This window comes from Cololabis saira, chromosome 17, assembly GCF_033807715.1.
Source record: "Cololabis saira isolate AMF1-May2022 chromosome 17, fColSai1.1, whole genome shotgun sequence".
Classification (NCBI taxonomy): Eukaryota; Metazoa; Chordata; class Actinopteri; order Beloniformes; family Belonidae; genus Cololabis; species Cololabis saira.
In genome coordinates, this window is record NC_084603.1 from 30,671,676 (window position 1) to 30,683,875 (window position 12,200).

The 12,200-nt window shown below is 38.9% G+C and overlaps 1 protein-coding gene across 1 annotated transcript in view; it reads right to left on the reverse strand.

Annotated features, from left to right (window-relative positions):
* bean1 (brain expressed, associated with NEDD4, 1) overlaps nt 1–11,362 on the reverse strand; it is a 57,512-nt gene extending 46,150 nt beyond the window's left edge. Inside the window, exon 1 of the mRNA XM_061745689.1 lies at nt 11,247–11,362. The gene's annotated coding sequence lies outside the window, so the exon portion shown is untranslated. The remainder of the gene's footprint in view (nt 1–11,246) is intronic.
* Between the last annotated feature and the right edge of the window lie 838 nt (nt 11,363–12,200).

Consider the following 12,200-nt stretch of genomic DNA (forward strand, 5'->3'; position numbering starts at 1 on the left):
TTGCAGTGGGACTGTTGCTCGGTAATGTTGGTTCACATTTAAGATTTAGACAGTTTTAAGAAGATGATTGACAGTTTCATAATTGTATTAAACACAACATACTGTTAAAAGTCTAAAATGGGAAGAACTTAATATTAAAGGAAAATATTGTTCTATTAATTACTCAGAAAATGAATAATAAAAAAATGAAAGGCAATGATATAAAATTAGGTTTCAAACTCATTAAGGAGCTCTGCTGTCTGCTCTGGGATGCTTCGTGCAGCGGGAGGAAGATCTGAGGGATCACTAAATTAATCTAGTTCTTCTGCAAATTCCGCCTTCCATGGAAATACATTTCTGCTATGAGTTATACGGCGTAAGTTCAAAGCGAAATATATTGCAAATCAGAACCCAAAATCTGAGAACCAAAACCCCAGAATCTGTGACCTGGGTTACACTTTACTTTTCTTGCAGTCAGTCCTACAACCATCTCCGTTTTCCAACAATCTTCCTCAGTTCTGCTTCATCTTTTTGTGGTTGCATTTACCTAAATGAGGTTCAAGTCAGTGCTGCGTGTCGGTCATATCACATGACATAGTCGGTATTTAGTAGGTCATAGGCTACTGAGTGACTCGTCGCCCTACGTTGATGTCGAGGCGCCAAAGACTTGGTTGTCCCGGTCATGGAGGTCTAGCAGGTGGAGGTAAGTTGCAAATGTCAGTCACTTCTTTATCATTTCATGGACTGGTTTTGGGCGCCATAGCTCATTTTCAGATCCATGACAACTATATTTTTTATTTTTATAAAGCAAAACATGGGCGTGATCATCGGCTGGAAGCTTGTGCATCAACTAAAAACAGAAGTTATTCCTGATGTTGCCACTGAAGGGATGATTGAAATCCACACGTCCACCAACAGCTCCTCTGGCGTGGCAAGCTGAAATAGTCAGCTTGACTTGTTGAAATTCGCTGGGTGTCTTCCCGCCAGCGTCCAGGCCTGAGATCTGCATTTATATATATATATATATATTAGGGGTGTAACGATACGCTAATCTCACGATACGGTACGATACACGATATTGAGGTCACGATAACGGTACGATATTATAGCAGTATTTTTTTAACAACCTTGAATGAGGAACATATGACTGGAAAAAATTGTCTTTTATTTGAAAGACACAAAATACAAAACAATGCTGTGCACTTGCCCTATTGTTAGTTTGTAATGCTTTATAACTGTTTAAGTTTTAAAGAGAAAGCCAGGCCAACCATTTTCCACAAACTGAACTAAAAGTAAATGTCAGGTTTGCATTATGCATCTTCAGTTTCATACAAGTACAAATATTTTGCCACAAACTGAATAGTTTCTCTCATGTATGATTTGACTTTTTTCTTTTCCAGAAATTTAACAACTAAACTTAAATAAATAAATAAATAAAAGTAAATAAATACATACAATTTTACATCATAAAAAAGATTGATTCATGCTCACCTTATAAGTGTAAGAGGAGATTTATTTTTGTTAAGAAGGTTATTTTGGTAATTCAGGGTTCATTATTTTATAAATATATTCTTTATATTCTGTAAATCAGGGACTATAATGACACTAGTCAGTTTATCTGTAGTGCTTAGTATGTTTTAGATTGGGCGGAGTGATACAGCACTAGGTGCTGTGTTGATGTTCTAAAATCCTACACTGTTGAGCGGACATTAAAGTACACTCGAACTCAGCAGAAGTTGTCCCCGTTTATATCCTACTCACGACCCGAAAAAGGTTTAATTTAATAAGGTAAGGCTTAACTCTACACCAGCCTTACATAAGTAAAGGTTCAGAACTCAAAACCCCGCTAGAGTCCCGTGATCGGGACCGCAAAACGGTACTAGTTTCTTCTGAGCGGAGTAAGATTTTGGTCCGCGGGTCGAGGCGCAGTCGGATGCGCGTTACTAGTCAACACAATAGATTAATATTAATAACCCAATATCGCGATACAGTTTGTCACCTCCACGACATGTATTGTGACGTTTTTGTATCGCGAAATTTTGTGGCACGATATATTGTTACACCCCTAATATATATATATATATATATATATATATATATATATATATATATATATATATATTTTTTTTTTTTTTTTCCTTTTACTTATACCTGCATTCCTTGTTTTTACATTTCCTCGTATATTAAACAGGAAGAAGCAGCATCCTTCCCGTTTATTGACCAATAGTAGAGAAGCTGGACCAAGAAGGCCCGCCCTCCTCATTTGCATAATGAGGCAAAAATGCATAAGGTAAAGTAAAAATAGGAGACGAGGGAATGTAAATAAAAGGAACGCATGTAAAAGGAAAAGGGAAATACAAAAAATATATATATTTCTGCTTTTATTTTTAATGATGTTCAGTTTTGGTTCTCCATAGACGAGACTTCAAAAGCACTCTTCAGAAAACCTCTGGGCTACTTCACAAGGGCTTTATCCAGGTCTCCTCACACAGTTCATGCAAGTATCTCATCTTAGAGCTGGATTTGGCTAGAATAAAAAAAAAACTTTCATCTCACTTCAAAAATTAAGTCCAACATGGATGTCAGTGTTTTAACATACTTTCAACATAAATATCATAACACTTATTTTAAAATTCAATTTCCTTCACTTTGAATTTATATTTAAAGCAGTGCTCTTCAACCTTTTTGGATTCTTGATAGAGAAAGCAGTGTAGTAGAGTTCAAATTGATTAATTCTGAATTCTTCCTAAAGTTGTGTGTACATGTCTTTCCTCTTTCCATCACCTCAGGTTGATCTGGTGTCCACGTGTCTCAAAACGCACATGTTTCAAAAGCAGCTGTAACTTTAACAAACAGCTTTCACACTGATCAATATTAGCCTTTTTCACTGAACACCAGTTCCCACAGCTTGCTTCTTTTTTTTTTTTTTTAAATCTATTGTTATTTGAACCAAAATCATGTCTTTACTGACTCTTTGTTCCCTGTTGATTGTGCTGTTCAGAATTTAAATGAGGCCAAACTTTATCATTAATCAGTTGCCAGGCCTCCACTGTGCACGTTTCAGACAATGACAAGGTCATTTTTAAGACTTTTATCTATTGTGATATATTTGAGGGCTAATCTTTCTGGGATTAGGATTTTCTGCAGCTCCAGATACAAAACATGCCATGTTATTTACAGTGTCTCCACAGTAAAGCTTTTCTGGTGTTTTAAATTAGGAACCACCACTGTCTTAAAAGTCCAGTTAGGTGGTGAATTGTAATGTTCTTTCACAGGTCTGGGTCGGGTAAACACATTTCGAGTCATCAAAAGCATTGTCACTGTGAAGTAAAAGTGATGAGATGTCAGAATCTGCTAATTCTGTTGAACTATGAGCCCGAGTGTTTGCTTTGATGTTACATAACCATCCCAGCTCTCACAGACAACACGCCATGGCAGCTAGACTGAACCATCTCACACACACACACACACACACACACACACACACACACACACACACACACACACACACACACACACACACACACACACACACACACACACACACACACACACACACACACACACACACACACACACACAATAGACCGTTTTCACTCCAGTGCTTGTACAGTCGAGTGTTTGTGTGTCGTTGTGAGAGAAAGAAGAGAACTCGCAGGATTAGCGTCAACTTTTTCACCCAACTCGGCAGGAAGAGGTGAAGCTAACAGAGAAACTGCTGAGGCAAAAGCGCTGAGTGAATAAGTGTCCCCGTCATCTGCGAAACAGTTAATGTCTGATAAATATCCAGAAAGGAAATGCAATAATTCCTATGAAGAATCAGATTTATGTGGTAAAATATCACGGTGCTAAGTGCATTTGCTAAACCAATGAAGAAAACTGACAAACATCAGGATATATGAATGAATGAATGATTCATTTTTAACTGGGATAACATATATTAATAAACATTTACATGTTAATATATGAGATTAAAGCCAGGTGGCCAATTTCCATCCTTACTCTTATTTGCTGATTGATATCAATCAATTATAAGCAATAAAAACAATGAAAACCAAAGACAGCAACAACACGGAGCAATGGACAACATGCAGCTGGCCATATGTGCAACAGGAAGGAAGGAGTCAGGGAACACCACAAGAAGCTGTTGCACAGAATAGAGCTAAACAGCTGAATTAGAGTACGTTCTGCCCAAACATTATATTACACAACATTGTTTTATCCGTGTGGTAGGGCTGTTCGATTAATCGATTTTAAATCGTAATCGCGATTATGTAATTAGAACGATGTTAAAACGTGAAAATCGTAAAATCGATTTTTCACTTTTTTTTTTTTTTTTAACCTTGTCTGCACACATATTAATGATTGATACCATATTAATGATTGATGGAAAAACCTCTCAATACCTGCGACGTGTGCCCCATGGGAAAGGCTCTTTAGTGTAGGAGGGGGCGTTGTAACATGCCACTGGGCATCCCTCAAGCCAGATGCGGTAGACCGGCTCGTGTTCCTTGCAAAAAACTTGCAAATGGGAATAGCAAATGTAATGACTGACATTACACACCTCTACCTCCTTCATGGGTTGCATTATTATTTAGCATGCAAAGACCCAGTTTAGTTTAATTAGAAAATGTCTTGTTTTATTTAATAAGAAATATAACTTACTGTATGTTTGCAAGTGCTGATTTGCTGATTTTTTTTTTCAGAGATAAAACTTTATATTTTATTATATTTTTTAAAACTTTTTTTCAAATTATTTTACAGAGTTTTGCACTTTATTCATTCATTCTTGGTTTAATAAGAGCAAAGTTTGCACTTAAAGCCCAATGGGGCAAATGTTCAATAAAAAAACGGCATATTTGAAATAATTTCTTTGCCTTTTGTCAATTCACAAAATAATCGTAATCGTAATCGAAAATCGGATTTTGAGAGAAAAAAATCAAGATTTTATTTTTGGGCAAAATCGAACAGCCCTACCGTGTGGCATCTGTATTATTTAAATAGTTACCGTTTAAATAATCATTGTCCATAAAGTAGGAATAATACATTTTTTACATCCTCTCATGAAATGGTTGTAAATGAAAGGTGGAATAAAAAATTAAAGTTCATGAAAACAAAATTATTCCAACTTCATGTGCAACAGTTTGAATTCACAAAAATCCTCTGATCTTCACCAGGCCTTAAAAGTGGGTAAACACACACTGTCTTTGTTCATTTAACAAAAACTAAGCCAGAATCCAGAACAGGCCATAATTAGATTTCTTGTAGAAGTGCTGAAGCAGAAACAAATTTAAGTGATCACTTTCTAGATCAACTCACTGTCTCACATTTTTGTGGAGGAACTTTAGTCTGCTCTGTTTTTACAGCATCATTTAAATTCATTGTGGTTTATGGCCATGCCTTTATAAACGGGTCTGTTTAAGGTCAGTCAGCTGGAGTCTAGACTTCAACAGGGCTGTTGCTAAACCTTGACTCTCTTGTTGAATTGCTCATGTGCTTTGGCTCCATTTCCCTCTGGTCTGAAACAGTTTGAGCCAAATTTTAGCTGTCAGATAGATGGCATCGTAGGGACACAGAGAAGTTCATGGTTGATTCCAGTACCATCAGTCTTCCTCCACCAAGCTCTGCAGCAGCTATAAAATCTTTCTGTTGATGCCCAATGTTGTGTTTGGCCTCATCTTTCCAAATAAAAATGTTTCAGAAATCCTGTCATTTCTTCAGATAAAACTTTGCAAACCTACCGTACTACTATAGCTATATATTTTCGGAGCATCCTTCCTGGATCCAACCATCAGTTTTCTAAGATCAGTGGTGATGTCTTTCCTCTATCACAACTTCTGTTTTTATAGTTTTTCCAGGTCCTGCTGAGACATCAGTCCTTTGATCCTGGAGATGAGCATGAAGATGTTAAACAGGAGGGGTCCTAGGATATAACCTTGGGGAACTCCACATTTTGTTTTTGTTGATTCTGTAAAGTTACCTATTGACACAAAGTCGTCCCTGTCCTTTAAGTAAGACTCAAACCAGTCAAGTATTGTGAAAGTCCGACCCTATTCTCTAATCATTCTAATATACCATGGTCAACGGTGTCAAATGCTGCGCTGAGGTCAAATAACACCAGCATTGTGGTTCTTCCACAGTCTGTAAGATAGCTAGATGGAGATTTGTTTAGAGGATTGATTTTCATTGCCACTAATACAGTTTAATATTTGAAGTCACATGATTTCTCTCAAGAGTTTGTTTTGTTTTTAGTTGCCAACTTGATTAAACTGCCAATTTCTCAAACACGTGTGTAATTGTCCTCAGAGAGAGTTGGTTCGAGATGAAAGACTTGTGAAAACCTCAAATGGAAAGGCAGAACATGAAATAGTGCAAATACTTTATCATTTCAGCAGCCATAGAGACCATGTATACTAACAATATAAATCCTAGGTTAGTAAAGCTGCACTAAAACCAATCATAACTCTACTGTCTACATTTTTTCACAAGTTTTACACCAGTTTTCCAAAGAAAACCGCTTTACTCACTGTGCAGAGCTTGTCATTGTCCACAGATTTGATAAAAAGGGCAATGACGGGGAAAGAAAAGAAGGTGAATGTGAATGACAAGACCAGTTAGAGAAAGAGAAACTGAGGCCATCAGGTATTGCCTGTGGACCCTCCAGCGCTCCATCATTTCTTCATCATCCCATTCTGGTATTCCCTCTCTCTGATGTTCTCTGATGTCCCTTTCTCCCTCCTCTCATCCATCTCCTCGTAGCTCTTTCTGACAGTCCATTTGGCCCACACAGCCCTGTCATCCATTCAACCTGTCAGTAGTCCTGGCGACGCCACCAATCTCACTGCGCCCAATCTGAGCCACCAATCTCAACGTTTGTAGCTGGGCAGGCAGCATCCGTTGTTAGAGCATCCATGCCATCACTAAAATCCCAGGAGCTTGGCTTCCGTGACTGCGGGGTCACGGCATCCACCCCGTATTGAGTGAATCAGAGGTTTTGGTCCACGAGGAGCAGATTGTTTTAAGATTTCCACACATCAACTGTCTTCACTCTAACTGCATTAAAACTTTACAGCAGACAATTCCTGTTTGTCTAGATGCCGTTTGAATGTGATAACATCTGGCACAATCGCTCAGGAAGATATGAAGTTGTCATAAAATAAACCTTTCAATTAATTAATTTATTTATTTTCTGCCTTTTTGTAGCAACTCAAGCATTCTATAAAACTTCACTTTTTTATCTCATTTTTAATGAATGGTCCCCTGCCAAAGCCTTTTTTATAGAATGGGATAGATATTAATAAATATGCATATGTGACTATCTTTAATTTTACTATAATATTTTAAGGTCATGCTCCATAATACACATCAAAATCAAAAAACGGTTGAAAAGTAGATGCCAAGGATGATCTTAGGAGCAAATGGAGAGAAAAAAGTAAGCATTTGAATCAATTTCTCTCCAATAATTGTTCAGGGGATTTTAGGATTTCTGGCAAATAAAACCAATACAGAAAATTTGGAGCACTGAGGACATAGCGGAAATATTGGAAATGTAGCATTAGATGTTTCACCGAGAAATGACTGCATTCTGGAGTTAAACACCTTTCTACAAGGATTTCAAGTCATAAAATAGATGAAAGACACTGCATGAAAAGCAGTGAGGAGAGGAGGGACCGCAGCGCTTGTTAACAACAGATGGTGTAATCCTGGACATGCTGCTGTGAAGGAACATCTCTCTGGCCTGGATGTTAAACTGCTGGCCTTGTGGCCATTACCACGCTGTCCACTATTGAATTGAATTGAAAGCTTTTTTATTGTGATTACACATTGTATAATGAAATGGTATAGCTTCTCCTGAGAGTTCACGGATGTTTCCTGCCACTGCTGTATGTGGCATCATTAGCTCAGTTACTGCTTTGATACAAAACAATACTCCAGTGCATTGATTCATGGAGATCTGTGAAGCTTTCAGCTGCGCTTCTCTCTCTGCTACACTTCCACCTTTACAGTAACTCGGTGTTAATTACCAGTACATCCTCATGAAACTATTGTGGTCGTCTGCTGTAAGTCACTTTGGATGAAAGCGTCTGCTGAATGTAATGTGATATAAGATCCCCAGCAAACCAATAAAGAAAGCATGGAACAAATGCATGTATGAAAAATTATCAGGGTTGTAAATATTTCATAAGAAAAAAGGACAAAGACTGTAGTTTATAAAACTGTCCAACACTTTGTGAAAAACCGAAAGGTCAAAATACCAAATGCAGTTTAAGAAGCATATAACCTACAGCAACATCAAATGCTCATGCCTTGTTAAGATTAACAACAAGCCATGACTACTAATGAGTATCACTTGATTATTTAAACTTTAATTATAAGATCTGAGCTGCTTTTACATGTGTGTTTCACTAAACTGAGGTTTAATGTGCTGAAAAACATTTCTATTTGGTCTGGCCTTGCTTGGTTCATTGTTAGAAATCACTGTGTATGTGTGTGTGTGTGTGTGTGTGTGTTTGTGCGTGCACGCATGTGTGTATGTGTGCGCGCGTGTGTGTGTGTGTGTGTCTGTCAGACTAAAGTCAAGAGGCTTTTTGAAACATTGACCTTCACAGCTGACTGGGGAGAGGCACGTCTTAGATAACCCAAAGCAGGCTTTAATACTCTCTGAGGAACTCAGCACTCAGAACTGCATGGGGTCTTGTTACAGTGAGGCTGGTTTAGTCGAACCACACCATCACTAAAGAAGAAGAAAAAGAAGAAAAAAAGCCACATGAATGAAAAAAAATCACCTTTCTCAGAAAATTATTGTTTTTTTTCCCCCTCTCATCCTAGTGTCTGTTATCCAGTTCTTTGGTTTTGTAGTTTTTTATCTGGTTAAAAAAAAAAAACAACTTATTTAACTCTTATTTACTCATAAGTGATTTGTATTAATGTATTCCGTAACTGTCTCACATGCAGGCTATTGTAGGTACCAGAGTTAACATTTGACCGGCAGTGCTCTGTGTAGCTGCTGTTGGGAGTGAAGGGCTGTGGGGCTACTGTACTTCACTGTTGAAACAAAAGAGTCAGCGTGCGTGGGAGGAAACCCGAGCAGGAGAGAGATGATTTCAAAATCACTGCAACATGGCAATGAAACGCTTTATCGGGGCCCCCGGTGCATTTGTTATGTCTCTCGGTAAATTTTCCTCATGTTTAAATGCTTCCTAGAACGTGGGTGTGTGTTGCTATCTGATAATCATATCGAGTTAACGTGCCACATTGTAGGCAAATGTCAGATGACAGCGAAGGACGTGCAGTACTCATCACATGACTTCATGTACTAGAGCAGTGGTGAAAGGAGTCGTTTACATAACAGGAGAAATGCAACAACTTGTGAATGATCCTCCACAAGCAATGCAGTAATGCAAATTATCTTATGTGTTTTGTAAGTGAAATTAGGAAAAATCTAACTGCACTGGTCTGATTTCAGTCATTTTTATGCCCGATATTTGATTAGTTTGAATTTGTGTTGTAGATCAGGGTTAACACAGTGATTTATTTTGGTCCATTACTATTAATTTCATTCAGTTTGAATTCAAAATGTAAGATTGTGTCTCATATACTTTACATTCAAAAGATGAAATGATTCTCCATCTCCAATCCTCACCACCATCACACTGTCTGTAATTCACATTCTCCAACTGCAAACTTCTTAACATTTATGATGATGATTTAAGAGAGGTTTTCTTCGAATGATTCTTCCGTGGAGGTTGGTTTTGCACGTGTTGCTGCACCTGGAGCAGTGCACCACCAACCCAGGCTCAGTTCAAATGTTTAGGACTTTTGCAGTTACACCAGGGGGGTTGACATGCCCTTTTCACACAGTCCACTCTCTAAACGTTTTTACCAGAGCCTATTTTTAAGGAGAGCCGTTTAACTTCCTATTATTCCCAGAGAACCAGACAACAACAACCTGGTGCTCACAATTACACATTTGGATAAGCAGAAAAAAGTTCCTGCAAATATTTATGCAAATATTGATTGTGTATCAATCGGATACTGTCTGTGATGCTGCCTCTTGCCCAGGTCATCACTGCAAATGGGGATTCGGTTCTCAATTTACTCACCTGGTTTAATAAAGGATCATAATAAAAAGAATAAATGAGAACTAGAATGGAAAAGTAACGTCCATTTGTTCATTTTCCAAGGTAAGTTTTCTGAATAGAAAGAAATCTTCAACGTAATACACTCGGAGTTAGAGATTTTCTGAAGGAAGGCTATCATAAATCCTGGGAGGAATAATATGCTCGTTTTTCTTTTAGTTGGACTTTTGTTACCATTACAATGAAGGAGCTACACCAGTAAAAGTTAGTAAACCAGTTGTTTCAGCTGGGGTCACCAGAACAGATCAATGTGTTCTGCACATTGATTAGGCACACGGTTTATACTGAACGCCCTTCCTGGTGAAACCCTCCCCATTTATCCGGGCTTGGAACAAGCACTGTGACTGTGTGGACCAACGTGTGGCTCACCCTGCACAGGGTCCAGACACGTTGACAGATCATAGCATGAGATCAGCCCTCAGGTAGGGGAGCGTACAACAGCCACCCCACCAGCTCAAATTGTGTGGGGTGTCCAAACATTTGCATTGTGCTCCTGAACACTTTGTTTCCCCCAAAACCTAAACTGAACAAACCAGCAGAACAGCCAGTGAAACAAACAAACAAATCCAGCTTCAAATATTCATTTTTTATTTTATTTTATTGTATATATGCTTAAATGGATTGCATATAATTTAATTGATTCCCCCTCTGAGAAAGTATTTTGAATTTAAATTGAATTCAACCTTCTCCTTACTGAAATATTCACTGTAAGAATATTGGAGCAAAGGTGCCCAGACTTTTGCATGTGAAATCGAGTATAGTAGTGTGGGAGAGGAATATATGACAAAATTCTCTTTAAAGGATAAATAAAAGTATTTTCTCGCACTTAACACGTACAATATAAATTCTTACGTTTTGTTCTTTGTTAAACTCGTGTTAGTCTCAGTGGAGTCTTACATAATAGACTATTATTCCGTGGGAGGCAAATATGGTGAAGGGGAATGTCATCTCAAAGTAAATCTGAATTGTTTCATATCTAATCTGCAGCCAAACATCGATGTATAAGTGCCTTATTAAACGTTTTATGTAACAACTCCCCTGCACATTTGCAGAGGGGGGTGATCAGAAACAGTTTGCAGACATTAGGAGTGGGAATGAAAGTAAAAACGGAGGGATTAGTCTTCTTACCTGCAGAGATGCAGAAATGTGTGTCAGGGACGGTTTCATCAGCTCTGGGATGTCTCCTCACATCACGGACAGCAGCAGCAGCAGCAGCAGCATCCCAGTCTGACCACCGGCTTCCACTCCCCTAGCCTTCCCCTCTCCCCCCGCCCGAGTCTCTCACGGGACTTGGCCCACCTCCTCAGAATAGCGCGTTGTTAAACTGTCGGTGATGAACATGCACTGAGCCAACAGGCGCTCCGACCGTCCGAGCATCCTACTCTCTCCTCCTCTCCTCCTCTCCTCTCCGTCCTCACCACGAACGCTGACACCTTTCCTCCGACCGTCTCCGGCTCTGTTGACCTTATTTCGGTTATTGCTCTGTGGATATGCCGTTTGCATCTCATTCTCTCCCCCGCATCCTCGCGATGCTCGTCACACTCCCGTCTCTGTCCCGCGGCTCCAGCCTGATTTATGGTTCCGCGTTAAATCGACGCAGAGCCCTACGCTGTACGGTACGGCGTAGCCTACGGCGTAGGCTCTGCTTTGGTGTAACGCGGAACCATAAATCAGCCTTCAGCCCTGCACACCCAGTGCGTGTGTCCTGCCTGCGGAGAGAGGCAGATGCTGCCGTCCAGGAAATCCCTCTGCAAACCCACAACACACCATCACTCTTGTAGTTTATCATTTGGGAAGGGTTTTTAAATGTGAATTAATAATGATCATTGTGTAAATGTGTATGATAATGATTAATAATAATAATCATAATGATAAAGCATAGTCCAAAAACGAGCTACATCCCAGTGGAAGGTTTTATGGCCTTTATTGGTTTACAAATGTCCACTTTAGTGAACATCAGGATAACAATACGAGGAATCCTGGTATTGTTATCCTGTTGATCCTAGTCTAGGATAAATAATAATACAACCTCAGACTTTCACAAATTCGGTCCAGGTTTATATCCGCAATTGACAAGTTGCA